General features: G+C 39.2%; 1 protein-coding gene across 10 annotated transcripts in view; it reads left to right on the top strand.

Moving 5' to 3' along the window:
• ENTPD5 (ectonucleoside triphosphate diphosphohydrolase 5 (inactive)) overlaps window positions 1-15,074 on the top strand; it is a 45,150-nt gene that overhangs the window by 771 nt on the left and 29,305 nt on the right. For 8 of the 10 annotated variants that reach the window (XM_081795955.1, XM_081795958.1, XM_081795960.1 and 5 more), the window contains exons 2-3: window positions 1,967-2,073; window positions 8,014-8,080. The gene's annotated coding sequence lies outside the window, so the exon portion shown is untranslated. Of the gene's footprint in view, window positions 1-1,966; window positions 2,074-4,483; window positions 4,563-8,013; window positions 8,081-15,074 lie in introns of all 10 variants that reach the window. The other 2 variants (XM_081795961.1, XM_081795957.1) reach the window with 1 other exon arrangement.

Raw genomic sequence — 15,074 nt, 5'->3', positions numbered from 1 at the left:
TCCGGCGAGGAGAAAAGTGCTGTCAGCTGGGGTGGGAGAGGCGGCGGGGCCACGAGGAGAGCTCGGGGGGGGGGGGGGGGGCAGGCCCTCCGGGGGGGGGGGGGGGGCAGGCCCTCCGCCCCATTCCCTTCCATGTGCCCGAGGCTGCCCACCCAGAACAGCCCGATTCCCTTTTTGCTGATGCTTGACTCGTCCGCAGCCCCCTTTTCTGCAGGTTGCCTAAAGTTGGAACCTCTTGCCTTTTGGTGTTTTTTTCCCCTGGGCACACGAATGAAAAGGAGTACTCAAAAGTATTGTTCTCCTTTTTCAGAGGACCTTTGTAATTATGCCTTCATTCAGTGAGAGTTAGTCTTTAAGAACGATGGGAACTCTGGGTGCCAAGACAACGGTTAGGAAATTTGCAGAAGCTCTGCTCTGCGTTATTCTTCATTTCAAATTGAATTTAAAATTTCTTTTAAGACTTCTTTCTACATCTTCCCTCTCCATTTCTTTAGGGAGAACTTAATCCCTACACCTCTTCCAGAGGTCTTTGGCCTAATGTCCCCCTCCTTTTTTTTTTTTTTCTCTTTGATTATGTAGTTTGTTTTTGAATTGTGTGGATAGAGGGAACATGCTGATTTGCAATAAGCGCTAAAAATCTTTTTTAAGAATTTTTTTGTAATGTTTTTATTTTTGAGAGAGACAAGAGTGTGAGCGGGGGAGGGGCAGAGAGAGAGGGAGACAATCCGAGGCAGGCTCCAGGCTCTGAGCTGTCAGCACAGAGCCCAATGGGCAGGGGTGGGGGGGGGGGGGGGCGAGAGGCGGGCTCAAACTCAGAAACTGTGAGATACGACCTGAGCTAAAGTCAGACGCTTCATCGGCTGAGCCACCCAGGCGCCCTGAAAATCTTTTTAGACCTACTGTGTGTTAACATGATCTTAGCTTTCTCTCTCTCTCTCTCTTTTTTGTTTTTGTTTTTGAGTATAGTTGACTCGCAGTGCTACATTCGTTTCAGGTGATTCACTTTCTCTAGGCGTTATGCTCACGCAAATGTACCTACCATAAGTCACTATGATGCTATTATGGTATCATTGACTATATTTCCTATGCCTTAACTTATTCCCTAAGTCCCTTTTATTCCCATGATTTATTCATTGCATAACTGGAAGCCTGCGTCTCCCACTCCCCTTCACTTGTTTTGCCCAACCCTCCATCCCCTGCCCTTTGGTAGCTTACTGTATTTCTGGTGCATTTCCTGTTTGTATGCCTCACTCTGATGGGTCCTTGGTGGAATCACCGTGCATTGAAGGGGTTTACTCTGATATGGAATTCATAAAGTTATGATGAGTTTTTGTCTAAGGTTCTGAAGATGTACCCTATTGATAACTGGCAGAAAACAGAGGTTAGGGCATCTTCTATTACGGGCTGTATATTTGGAGTTCATTCTAAAAATTGGTTACTGTACAATATGCAAGTCAGTCCAAGACTTTCCTTGTTTGAACACAGGCCTATAGATTCATTTATAAAATGAAAATTTGATTGTAATGAGATTTCTTGATAGGCACATACTTTAATTGCATGCACTTTGTAGTTATTTAATCATACATTTTTATTGACCATAGTTTGATTTGTAGTTAAAACTGTTGTGATATGAATAGGGCTAAGAGAAAGGCCTATATTTATACTATAGTAGAAGTGGGTCTAGAGTCTTCAGTCTTCTGAACCTCCACATTCTCTGCCAAAGAACTTGATGTTATTCAGTCATCTATTAGTAAGAAACATCTGATGATACAGATAGTAGAGTAGGAAGTTGCTATTTAGCAATTAATCTGGTAATATTCCATAATTTCTGGTAGGTTTACTGTGAAGTTTCAGGATTATCTTGCTGAATAAATTTTCTTTGTTTTTAGAATACTAATGCTTTTAAACTTGGAATAGTCCACTTAATGTTTTGTTGATTTGGCTTTACAATTCTTTTTTCCCCCAGTTTGCGTGGTACCTACTCAACATAGAAGTGTGGAGTGTCTTGGCTGAATCCTCATGCAGACAAGATCATTATGGTCCTAGTAGGTAGGACAAGTATCCTGATAGAAGGTAACATCTCTGCTATCTTAAAGCTGTAAATGTACTTCATAGACTTCTGGGTGGTTTTTGTTGTTTTTCTTTCTGAATTGGACTCTCTGTCTTTACCTAAATGATAACTTTTCTCTTATCTTGTTGATGCTAATATCAAGTGTGGAGTTGTTAAAAAAAAAAAAAAAAAAGCCAGATAACATAGGACTACGTATCAGAATATATGGTATTTCTGATTTTTTCTTCTAGTAGTTCCCAAATAGGGTTTACTCTGTAAAGTCATCTGTGGCTTTATTCTGGTTTAACCTGAAGACCCTAGTTTATACGCCTAATTCATCCTTGAAATCACATGATAGCAGATGTGACTCTAGGTGGAAGTGAGTAGGTGAACAAACAGCTTTTGATTTTGTTTTCACTTAGCATTTAGAATCATGCATAAGTATATTATCCAAACTATGTCTGAAGTGACTGATGAGTATTTCTGAATATCATGGGGAGTGACTTACTTTCATCTTTTTTATTGCACGTTGTACAAATACAGAATTCTATTAAATAGGTATTATGTTGTGATGTGGACTAGTTCACATCCTTGCAGGGGATAAGGAATCCTTGAGATCAAAGATTTACTGTTACCAATTTTGAAATCTGTGTTGTTTTTTTTGTTTGTTTGTTTTTTTTACCATTGACTTCTATTTTTATACAAAATGTGTTGCTACAGAATCATTACCACTGGCAATTTATTTGCAAAATATCCGATTTTTATTAGTTGTCCATTCTGACAAAGCCATTACACAGGACTAAAAGTTCTCTAAGAAAAATAATACACCAAAATTTCAGGCTCACTTATCTGTACTTTGATTTCATGGATCCGTTAGATGTTCATTTAAGAAACGTTTAGTGACAGGACACCTGGGTGGCTAAGTCCATTAAGCATCTGATTTCAGCTCAGGTCATGATCTCACAGTTTGTGGGTTTGAGTCCTGCATTGGGCTCTGTGCTAACAGCTCACAGCCTGGAGCCTGCTTTGGATTCTGTGTTGCCCTCTCCCTCCTGCTTGTGCTCTCGCTCGCTCTCTCTCTCTCTCTCTCTCTCAAAAATAAACATTAAGAAAAAAAAGAGGGGCACCTGACTGGCTCAATCGGTTAAGTGTCTGACTTTGGCTCAGGTCATGGTGTCGCAGTTTGTGAGTTCGAGGCCCACGTCGGGCTCTGTGCTGACAGCTCAGGGCCTGGAGCCTGCTTCGGATTCTGTGTCTCCTTTTCTCTCTGCTCTTCCCCTGCTCACATGGTGTCTCTCTCTCAAAAATAAATAAAGAGGGTGATGGGCATTGAGGAGGGCACCTGTTGCGATGAGCACTGGGTGTTGTATGGAAACCAATTTGACAATAAATTTCATATTAAAAAAAATAAAGATTAAAAAATTTTTTTTAAAAAGAAAGAAACATTTAGGGAGGAGGTGCCTCCTCACTGGCTCAGTCAATAGAGCATGTAACTCTTGGTCTCAATGTTGTAAGTTTGAGCCCCACATTGGATGTAGAGCTAACTTAAAAATAAAATCCTAAAGAAAGAGAAATGTTTAATGAGTACCAACTTGTATACCATGCTACCTGATAGCTTGAGGGCTACAAGCCTTCAGGTGGTTTACAGTCAGGTGTATAAAGTAGTGACCCAAACAGTGATCTCTGAGAGTACAAAACTTCACTGGCACCTATATACAAACAGTTAACAATAAAACAAAAACAAAAACAAAAAAACAAACAAACAAAAAACCACCAAGCAGTGATGGATAAGGGGAACATGGTATGGACAATAAGTGCTGTAGGAATTTGGTGGTATGGAAGATTGTCATATTCAGAGAAAGTTTGCAGAAGGAGGTGGGCTGAAAAGAAGAGGGAAGGCTTTCTGGAAAGGTAGAATCATGTGAGCAAAATTCAGTGTGTATTAGAGACAATGAAGTGTTTAACTAGAGCAGTGGTTCCCAAAGTGTGGTCCGTGGACAAGTAGCATCAGCATCACCTGGGAACTTGTTACAGCTTAGAAATGGAAGTTCTCAGGCCATACTTGAGACATGCTGAATCAGAACGGGCAGTGAGGCCCACCAGTCTGTGTTTTAACAAACCCTCCAGGTGATTCTGATACAGCCTAAAGTTTGAAAACTGCTAGACTAGAGCAGAGGGTTCTTATATGAAAATAGTGGGCAAAAGACTTTGGTAAGTTAGCCTGGGATTCACAGTGATGGACTTCAAATGTTAGGGAGTTTGTCCTTTATCCTACAGAGCAGAGTCACCAACTTGTAACTTGACGGCTGGATTTGGCTCATAGGTGTGCTTTGCCTGGCTTTTGGGTTTTTTTTGGGGGTTTTTTAAATTTTTAAATGGAATTAGTTGTCACTATTTAAAAACCAAATTCTACAAAGAAATCTGTACTTTCAGCTTATCTTGAAAAATCAGAAGACCTGGAAGTACTGGACCTATCTTTCATTGTGGCAGCAGCAAGCAGCTGCCAGCATAGGTAGGATATGTACTCTCTAGTTTGTCATTGTCCCCACCACTTCCTGTTGGTTTGCAACTTTACTCACATTTCCTGCTTGGCCCCAGTAAGTATTTAGGTATTTGAGTTTGTGCCTTCTGTAATACATAGTGGGAAATTAATGAAAGTTTTAAAGAGAGTGAGGAGGGGAGCCTGGGTGGCTCAGTCAGTTGAGCATCTGACTCTTGATTTCAGCTCAGGTCATGATCACAGGGTTGTGGGATTGAGTCCCAAGTTGGGCTTCACACTGAACATGGAACCTGCTTAAGTCTCTCTCTCTCTCTCTCTCTCTCTCTCTCTCTGCCCCTCTTCCCTGCTCATGCGCTCTTTCTCTAAAAATAAAAAATAAAAATAAAAAAGAAAGAGGTGATTTATGTATTGTGATACTATGTATTCATTCAACAAACATTGGTTAGTTAAACATATATGCCAGGTTGGATAGTGTTCAAAGGTCAATGAATTCCTGACATGCTGTGGGTTAAAATCTAGTGGGAAGATGATGAAAACATTTTAGGAAAACATTGGCATATATTTGACAACAGAGACATCGGTGATTGGAAGACGATTTAAGAAGCTGTAATAGTCCAAGTCTGAAGTAATAAAGGCCAGAATTTAGATATTAACAGGAGGACTAGGAGGTAAACAAGAGAAAAAGATTAGAAAGATACTGCAAAGGAAAAATCACCAGTTCTTGATGATAGTTGGAATATAGAAGGTATAAGAGAGAAGAATTCAAAGATGATGAGGAGTTTGAGTTGTGAATTAGGAAATCTGTGATGCCACTAACAAAAAAGGAAATAAGAGAGTCTATTTAACCCTCTCTATGTATGTGGTACAAGGGTGCCAAGGAATGGGGGCATTTGGAGATGCCAGTTTCAAGTGTCTCTTGTTTTGAGTTTAGTGTATTGACATACACACAATATTAAGTGTTTTTCAAAGGAAAACTTAATTGAAATGTCAAGACTGCATGTTTAAATTCTTTTTTTTTTTTAATGTTTATTTTCGGGAGAGCACAAGTGGGGAAGGGACAGAGAGAGGGGGACAGAGAATCTGAAGTGGGCTCTACACTGACAGGCTGACAGCAGTAAGCCTGACGTGGGGCTTGAACCCACGAACCACAAGATCATGTCCTGAGCCAAAGTCAGATGCTCAACCAACTGAGCCACCCAGGAGCCCCAAGACTGCATGCTTAGAAGTAGATACCACTCATTCCATCCTTGGATTCCAAGAGCATACTGGGGGAAGTTTTTAAGTTATAGTCAACAAAATGTATGAAGACCTTTCTTAAAAACATTTTGTTTTGGGGGCCCTATATTTTCAACCTTGTTTGAATCCTCTCTTGAATGTATAATTTTCAGATTTATGTTGCATAGGTAAGTTTCTCTTTCTGGAAGAATGGAAGATACTGTATAAATTCAAAGCTTAAATATGTATTCTGAGTATCAGTACTACCCTTCAGAGTTTAAATCGTAATTGGCTGTGTACCCATGAGATATACCAAGAATGAAGTGTAATAACTGTTGCTCCACTAAAATAGTAACTAGTAGCCAGTGTTTTTCCTCTTATGATCTTATATTTGGTTCTATCTGCCCTTTTTTTTTTTTTTTTTTTTTTAAAGTAATCTATGCCCAATGTGGGGCTTGAGCTCATGACTCTGAGATCAAGACTTGCATGCTTTACTGCCTGAGCAAGCCAGGCACCTCCCATATGCTTTTTTTAAAAAAGTTTTTACTGGAGCAGCTGGGTGGTTGGTAAGTTAAGCACCTGACTCTTGATATTGGCTTAGGTCATGATCTTGCTGTCCTGGGATGGAGCCCCATCTCAGGCTCCAAGAATTGAGTGTTAGAACCTGCTTGGGATTCTTTCTCTCCCTCTATCTCTCTCTGCTTGTCCCCTGCTCACATGTGCTTGTGAGCTCTCTCTCTCAAAATAAATAAACACTAAAAATTTTTTAAAAATAAAAAGTTTTTATTGTGGTAAAATATATTACATAAAAATTGCCATTTTAACCATTCTAAGTGTTCAATTCAGTGATATTATCTTCACAGTGTTTTATAATCGTCACTGCTGTCTTATTTCCAAAACTCTGTCATCACCCTAAACAGAAACTCTGGACTTGTTAAGCAGTAACTCCATTCTCCCCTCCCCTCAATCCCTGATAACCTATAATCTAATTTCTGTCTGTCTGAATTTACCTCGTCTAGATATTTTGTATAATTGGAATCATATATGTCTTTTTGTATCTGGCTTCTTTCACTTAGCATAATGTTTTTAAGATTCATTCATATTTGTAGCATGAATCAGAATTTCATTCTTGGCTTTTTTTTTTAAGTTTATTTAAGTAATGTCTACACCCAGTGTGGGGCTCGAACTCATGACCCCGAGATCAAGAGTCGCATGCTTTTCTGACTGAAGCAGCCAGGTGCCCCAGAACTCCATTCCTTCTTACAGATAAATAAAATTTTATTGGATATATGGTCATGTTTTATTTACATATCTATTGATGGACACTTGGATTGTTTCCACCTCTGGTGGTTGTGAATAATGCTCTAGGAACATTGGTGTAGAAATATTTGAGTCCCTATCTTCAATTCTTGTGGATATGTACCTTGGACTAGGATTGGCTTGGTCCCTTGTAACCATGTACTCATACATGTATAGTAAGTGGCTGCTCTTGATCACACTGTGGAACGCACAACTTGTTTTGTTTTTTAAACCTTTATTTTTTTGTTTATAATTTATTTATAATAAATACAAATATAAATATTTATTTATTTATTTATTTATTTATTTATTTATTTATTTATTTTGAGAGAGACAGAACAACGCAAGTGTGGGAAGGGCAGAGAGAGAGGGAGAGAGAGAGAGTCCCAAGCAGGCTCTGCACTGCCAGCACAGAGCCTGATGCAAAGCTTGAACCCACAAAACTGGGATCATGACCTGTGCCAAAACCAAGAGTTGACACTTAACTGACAGAGCCGCCCAGGCGCTCCATACAACTTCTTACTTGAATTCTTTACAGCCAAAAAAAAAGACTCGACAAAGTGCAAAGCTAGATTTTATCCACTTTTTTTATGGATTAGCTCCTTAGTCACTGCCTCCCATACATTTACACACACACATTTATACAAAAATATACACTATCTTTTAGAGGGAGTGTGACTTGCCTCCCTTGGCTGTTGCTGATTTTATAAACAAGTGACTTTATAAGAGTGGCTGTGGTTGTAGTTTGAATAAGAAGAAAGTATGGAAGAGGAGAAAGAGCCCAAGAGTACTAAACTGCAAGTCAGGTGATGAGTATGGTGATCTGGTTTCCAAAGACTGAATAGTTGGAAACAAGTGTGGAAAGAGATAATTGCATCAAAAATAAGCATGCTGATGAGAGAAAAGAGAGAACTTTGCTCTTATGATTATCCACGTCCATCTTCTACAGGTTGAAAAAATGGCACATTAGTTGAAGGAAACAAGGGAATGTCCAGGAGAAGAAGAAGAAAATATTGGTAAGTAGCCAATATAAAGTAATACCCCACTTTTTCATAGGTCAGATTTCTGTACATTCTGCTTTCTGTTCCTAGCTGAGAGCTTACAGTAAATGGAAAGGGATCTATGAGCCACTAAAGCGCTGTCACAAAGTCTATTCTTTTGTCACAAACCTTTATTCTTTTAGGCCCTCATTTGCATAAGTTGACATAAAAGTCTAATAATTATGGCTTTCTGATTTACATCCCCATGATTTTAAAGATTTTAAAATACTACATGATGACAGTTTATTGAAGGAATCAGGCCCATGGCAACACTAATCAGTGATAACATAGCATCATGTCCAGGGAAACTAGCTCAAAAAGCATAGCATTCTGGGACTGTTTGGTGCCAGAAAGGCAAACAATCCTATAGAACTCTAGCACCTAGAGGCATCCCAAGTTTACACAAAAATATAACTGCTGATCATAATCATGACCCTAAATCATAAGTCACTTGAGAAATATTTGTAGCAGAGGCATCTGCGTGACTCAGTCAATTAAGTGGTGGACTCTTGATTTCAGCTCAGGTCATGATCTCATGGTTCGTGAGATCGAGCCCCACATGGGGATGGGGCTTCATGCTGACAGTGCTCAGAGACTGCTTCTGATTCTCTGTCTCTCTTGCCCCTCCCCCACTCACACTTGCTCTCTCTCAAAACATAAAAAAATTTTAGAAAAATATTGGTAGCAAACATTGTTAAAATAAAAATGTTATTTAAAGGGGAAGCATCTCAGACACATTTGGAAGAAATGTATTTATGTGGAAGTCCTATTCCTTGCTTTATATATAAGGTATCCTTTAATATTTCAGTCTTTCTCATTTTTTCATTTTGATTTAATGTTTTTAAAGCAGTAGCTATTTTTAATTTGATAATAAGAAAGGGAAAATAGGTTTTCACTTCCCTTCCCACAAATTCCAGTGTAAACAGTGACAAAGGGCACTGATCCTTGCAGATACTCTTCTGCACATAAGTGCCTCCCACAATGGATAGGAGTTCAAAGGCAGAGATAGTTATTTCCTTAGGTTTTCAATATATTTGCTCATTGGGACAATATTAACCCTCTCCTGACTGGTAGTATCTTCCTGTCTAAAGGTTTTTCACTTTAATGAATGGGTAAGAAAAGGCTTTGTGACTTGTGAAGAAAGAGGCAGCAAGAGCAACAGCTTTCCCCATGCAGTGATTATCGTAGCTAAGTCAAGCCTGAAACAATGAAGAATGAAGTCAGGCACTGCCTGATCTCATTTTGGTATAACACCCAAATGGTTTCATTGTATAGAATGGGCCTGTTTGACACTGTCTAATAATGTTTTGAATAAAATGGAATAAAATACAGAAAGAAGTGATGTTTATAGGAAAAAATTTTATATTTGTTGGTAACTACCAATGTATCAATTTTAATTTATTCATTGGGAGTGTTTGATCTTAGGGTTGGAGAGCCCTTAAAAGATCTCATTCAACGCCCCCTTCTGATCTGTGAATCCACTTGGGACAGTGTGGTCAGATTTGAGCTGAGCCCTCGGGGCAAGACTCCTCTCCTCTGTCAGCACAACTCCTATGTTGGAAAATTCCTCCTGTCCAATCTCTCCTCTTGTAGTTTCCATGCTCTTACTACGGTTTATTATTATGTTATACAGGTCTTACTTTTTGGCAGGGATCTAATATAATTTGATTATTTAATAACTTTTTCATTTTGTTGATACTTGAAAAATGCTTGTTACAGAATTTTTCAGTGGATTTTGTATCTGTGCCAGTTGTTAGTCTTATCCCTTTCTACCAAATATCTCTTCAGTACCTAAGTATTAATGCTACTATTATCTGATTAGAAATTTTCTTTCTGTATATAGCATGAAGAAATTTGTTATAAATATTTTTAAATATTTACATTTAAACAATATAAGTTAATATAAATATTTTCACTTTATACCTTCCTTGATTTAGTATTTCATTTCACTGTTAGGTTTAGTATTCAGTTATTAATGGATACCTATAATTTTAACAAATATAGTGACTTGTTTACTTTTTTCCTACTCTTTCCTAAATATATTTGACTTTTTTGAAGTATTTAAATTCCTTTCACCCTTAGGAACAAGCAGGATGTTTGTATGAATTGTAGTTTTTCTGACTTTAATGATGTTAAGTAAAATATTGGGACTATAACAGAAACAATGGAAAGCATCAAGTGGTGGGATGTGATATTTTCAGAGAAACTATAAGTCCATTATTGTTTTTAATTTTTAAGAGTTCATATCATTGAGGGACGCCTGGGTGACTCAGTTAAGTGTCTGACTCTTGATTTTGGCTCAGGATGTGATTTCATGGTTTGTGAGATCGAGCCCCATGTTGGGCTCTGTGCTTACAGCATGGAGCCTGCTTGGGATTCTCTCTCTCCCTCTCTCTGTCTCTGCCCCTCCCCCACTTGTACGCCCTCTATCAGAAATAAATAAACGTTTAAAAAAGAAATGGAGCGCCTGGGTGGCTCAGTCAGTCTTATAAGCATCAGCTTTGGCTCAGGTCATGATCTCATGGTTTGGGAGTTCGAGCCCCACACCAGGCTCACTGCTGTCAGGGCAGAGCCCACTTTGCACCCTCTGTCCCCTTCTCTTTCTGCCCCTCCTCCTGCTCCGCTCATGCTCTGTCTCTCTCAAAAATAAACATAAAAAAAAAAAAAATGAGGCAAGGCACCTGGGTGGCTATCAGTTAAGCATTATACTCTTGATTTTGGCTCAGGTCATGATCTCCTGGTTCGTGAAATTGAGCCCCGCATTGGACTCTGTACTTTCAGTGTGGAACCTGCTTGGGATTCTCTCTCTCCTTCTCTCTTTGCCCTTCCAGCATGTGCTCTCTCCTTCTCTCTCAAAATAAGTAAACATTTTTACAAATTTTAAAAAAGAAGAGTTAATATTATTGGAATAACATGTAGTTTTCCAAACAAGAAGTGTATAAGGTCAGGGCGCCTGGGTGGCTCAGTCAGTTAAGCACCCAACTTCAGCTCAGGTCATGATCGTGTGGTTTGTGGATTGGAGCCCTGCGTTGGGCCCTGTGCTGACAGCTCAGAGCCTGGAGCCTGCTTCAGAGTCTGTGTCTCCCTCCCTCTCTGCCCCTCCCCCGCTCAAACTCTGTCTCTCTCACTCTCAAAAATAAATAAACATTAACAAAAATGTTTTTAAAGTGTGTAAGCTCTGTTGATAGAAATATGTATAAGTGAGGAAAAAAAGCTGAACACAAAATATTACGCAAATACTGGTTATAACTTGCAGTAGCCTCCAAGATGGCCCCCAATGATTCTCACCTGCTAGTATTCATGCCCATCCTCTTATACATTTATTTTTTTATTATTTTAATTTTTTATTTTTTAAAATTTACATCCAAGTTAGTTAGCATATAGTGAAACAATGATTTCAGGAGTAGATTCCTTAATGCCCCTTACCCATTGAGCCCATCCCCCCTCCCACAACCCCTCCAGTAACCCTCAGTTTGTTCTCCATATTTATGAGTCTCTTCTGTTTTATCCCCGTCCCTGTTTTTATATTATTTTGTTTCCCTTCCCTTAGGTTCATCTGTTTTGTTTCTTAAGGTCCTCATATGAGTGAAGTCATATGATTTTTGTCTTTCTCTGACTGATTAATTTCATTTAGCATAATACCCTCCAGTTCCATCCACGTAGTTGCGAATGGCAAGATTTCATTCTTTTTGATTGCCGAGCAATACTCCATTGTATATATATATATATACCACATCTTCTTTATCCATTCATCCATCAGTAGACATTTGGGCTCTTTCCATACTTTGGCTATTGTTGATAGTGGTGCTATAAACATGGGGGTGCGTGTGTCCCTTTGAAATAATGTAACTGTATCCCGTGGATAAATGCCTAGTAGTGCAATTGCTGGGTCGTAAGGTAGTTCCATTTTTCGTTTTTCGAGGAACCTCCATTCTTTTTTCAGAGTGGCTGTACCAGCTTGCATTCCCACTCTCATACATTTTATTAGGTTGGTCTGCATGACCAGTGGAATATGGGGGAAGTGATAGTATATGATTTACAGGGCTAAGTCATTAAAAAACATCGCTGCTTCTGCCTTGTTCTCTCTTGGATTGCCCACCCTGGAGGAAGCCAGCCACCATGTTGTAAAGATATTCAAGGCTCTTTGGAGAGTCCACTTGGGAAGCAACTGAGGCTTCCTTCTAACAACCAGCATCAACTTGACAGCCATCGAGTGAGCCGTTTTGGGGCTCACTCAAAACTGGGGGGTTTTCAGCTTCAGTCAAGCCGTCAGTTAACTGCAGGCTGGGAGCCTGCATCTTGACTCCAGTATCATGAGAGACCCTGAGCCAGAACTATCCAATTCTCAAATTCCTGGACTACAGAAACTGTGAGATAATAAATGTTTATTATTGTTTTAAGCAACTAAGTTTTGAGATTATCTGTTATGCATCAGTAGGTAACTAATGTATACCATCTTAAACATTTGTTGGTTTGATAAAACTTGGACAATGTAAATAATGTTTAGTAGTTTAGTATCCTTTAGATTCTTTTTTTTTTTTTTTTGGAAAGTTACTTCAGTTTATCAAAATTTTAACAGTGGTTAAAGACCGACATTCAATGTAGCAATATAGCTATAGAATTAATAGATTCAGAAAAATAAAATTATAGTTTCTCCTAAAAACAGATCATTATTACTAGATCAGGTATTCATCTTATTCTCTTAAAATCTCATTTTATTCTCTTACAAATCTATGAAAGTATTATTTTTCCCTTCTTATGTCACTTTGTAGTTTCCTATTACCAGTTTCTTTTGAGAACCTTCTTGGACGCTCCACTAGGTGCTTGGGCTACATCAGTAAACAAATATTCCTTCTCTCTAGGAGCATATATTCCATCAGAGGAACACACATAATAAGCATAAGCATAATATATAAGCTGTCTAATACGTTAGAATGTGATAAGTGCTATGGAAAAAAAAGATCAGAGTAAAGGGGATTGAGAAAGCAGGCAGAGGTAAGGCCACATGAGGGAGAGAAGTTAATATTAAAGATAGGTCTCAATAAGAAAGTAGCATTTGAACAATGATTTGAAGCAGTTGTAGGAATTTATCAAGTGGATGTATATTTCAGACAGTGGCGACAGCTATAGCAAAGGCCCTAAGGCCAGAGCACGTTTGACATGTAAGGATGCAGAGGTCTGTGATTCGGGGGAGTAAGATTAAAACTTAGATAAGGTCAGAGAGGTAATAGGGAGGGAGACAGAACAGGTGGATCCATGAAAACTGTTGTTGGAATCTTGCTACTCTGGGGGAAATGGGAAGCCTCTGCTAGATTTTGCAGAGGGGAGACATGTTGTAACATTTTAAAAGGATGACTTTATTTGCTTGTTAAAAATAGACTGTAGGTGGGGCACCTGGGTGGCCCAGTTGGTTAAGTGTCCAACTTTGGCTCAGGTCATGATCTCATGGTTCATGAGTTTGAGTCCCATGTCAGGCTCTGTGCTGACAGCTCAGAGCCTGGATCCTGCTTCAGATTCTGTGTCTCCCTCTCTCTCTGTCCCTCTCCCTGCTCACAGTCTGCCTCTCTCTTTCAAAAAATAAATCAACATTAAAAAAATTTTTTTTAAATAAAAAAAGGCTCTCGGGGAGTGAAAGTAAAAGCAGAGATATGTTGGGGCACCTGGGTGGCTCAGTCGGTTAGGCACCCAACACTTGATTTTGGCTCAGGTCCTGATCTCCCGGTTTCTGAGATAGAGCCCTGAGTCGAGCCCTGTGCTGACAGCACAGAGCCTGCTTTGGGATCTGTGTCTCCCTCTCTCTCTGCCCCTCCCCCCACTCACTATTGCATTCACATGTGCTCACTCTCACACTCTCTCAAAATACATAAACAATATTTGTTTTAAACAGAGCTCTGGGGTGCCTGGGTGGCTCAGTCAGTTAAGCATCTGACTTTGGCTCATGAGATCATGACTATCTCATGGTTTGTGAGTTTGAGCCCCACATCAGGTTCTGTGCTGACAGCTCAGAGCCTGGAGCCTGCTTTGGATTCTGTGTCTCCCTCTCTCTCTGCCCCTCCCCCACTCATGCTCTATCTCTCTCTGTCTCTCAAAAATGAATAAACATTAAAAAATAAATAATTTTTTTTTAAAAAGCAGAGCTCTGTTAAGACAGAGTAAATCACATGAGAGATGATGGTGGCTTGGGCCAAGGTGGTAGCAATGAGTGATCAGAAGTAGTCAGATCATGGAAATATAATGAAGTTCTGGTTCTAACCGGCAGGAAACAGATCAAAAGTTCTTGGTCGTATATAGGAAGGAGATCAAACTACTGTAAGACTTTTGCATGTTGATGCCAGTCTAACTTTCCAGCTTCATCTCTGATCATTCTTCTCTGCTCTACCTTCTCTTCCCACCCTCAAATCCATTTTTCTCTGGAGTCATTCTAGGTGACCCTTCCTGGGTGACCTAGTAGTTAAAACTGTGGGCTCTGGAATTAGACCATCTGGGTTTGATTTCTGGCTCTCTTCACTTACTATATGGTCTTACATTACCTAGCTTCCTATGACTCAGTTTTCTCATTTCTAGAAAGGGGGTGTTATAAATAAACCTACCTCACAGAGTGGTACTGTGAGATTAAATGAGATGATGCATGTAAAATACTTAACATAGTGCTTAGCTAGTATTAAGGTTTCAATAAATACTAGCCACTATTATTATTATTACTTCAGATTGTGCTCCTTTGGCCACAGTCCCCTGCATTAAGTGCTAACCCTCTCTTCTATACCCTCCTCTGCTAATAGTGTACTTTCTTGTTTCTGAAATCCATATTACACATTTTTCGGGAAATAAAAAATGAAATCAAGCCATTCATAATTTACCTATTTCATATTTACCTATTTCATCTTTTTATAGTCCCTCTGGTTTTTATCCACATGTCTATATTATTTTTGTAGTTCTATTCATTTTTCACAATCAGTTCAAATGCCATCTC

The sequence above is a fragment of the Panthera onca genome, chromosome B3, assembly GCF_046562875.1.
Source record: "Panthera onca isolate mPanOnc1 chromosome B3, mPanOnc1 haplotype 2, whole genome shotgun sequence".
NCBI lineage: Eukaryota > Metazoa > Chordata > Mammalia > Carnivora > Felidae > Panthera > Panthera onca.
Note: the sequence above shows the minus strand (reverse complement) of the source record. Positions and strands in the feature narration are given on the sequence as shown.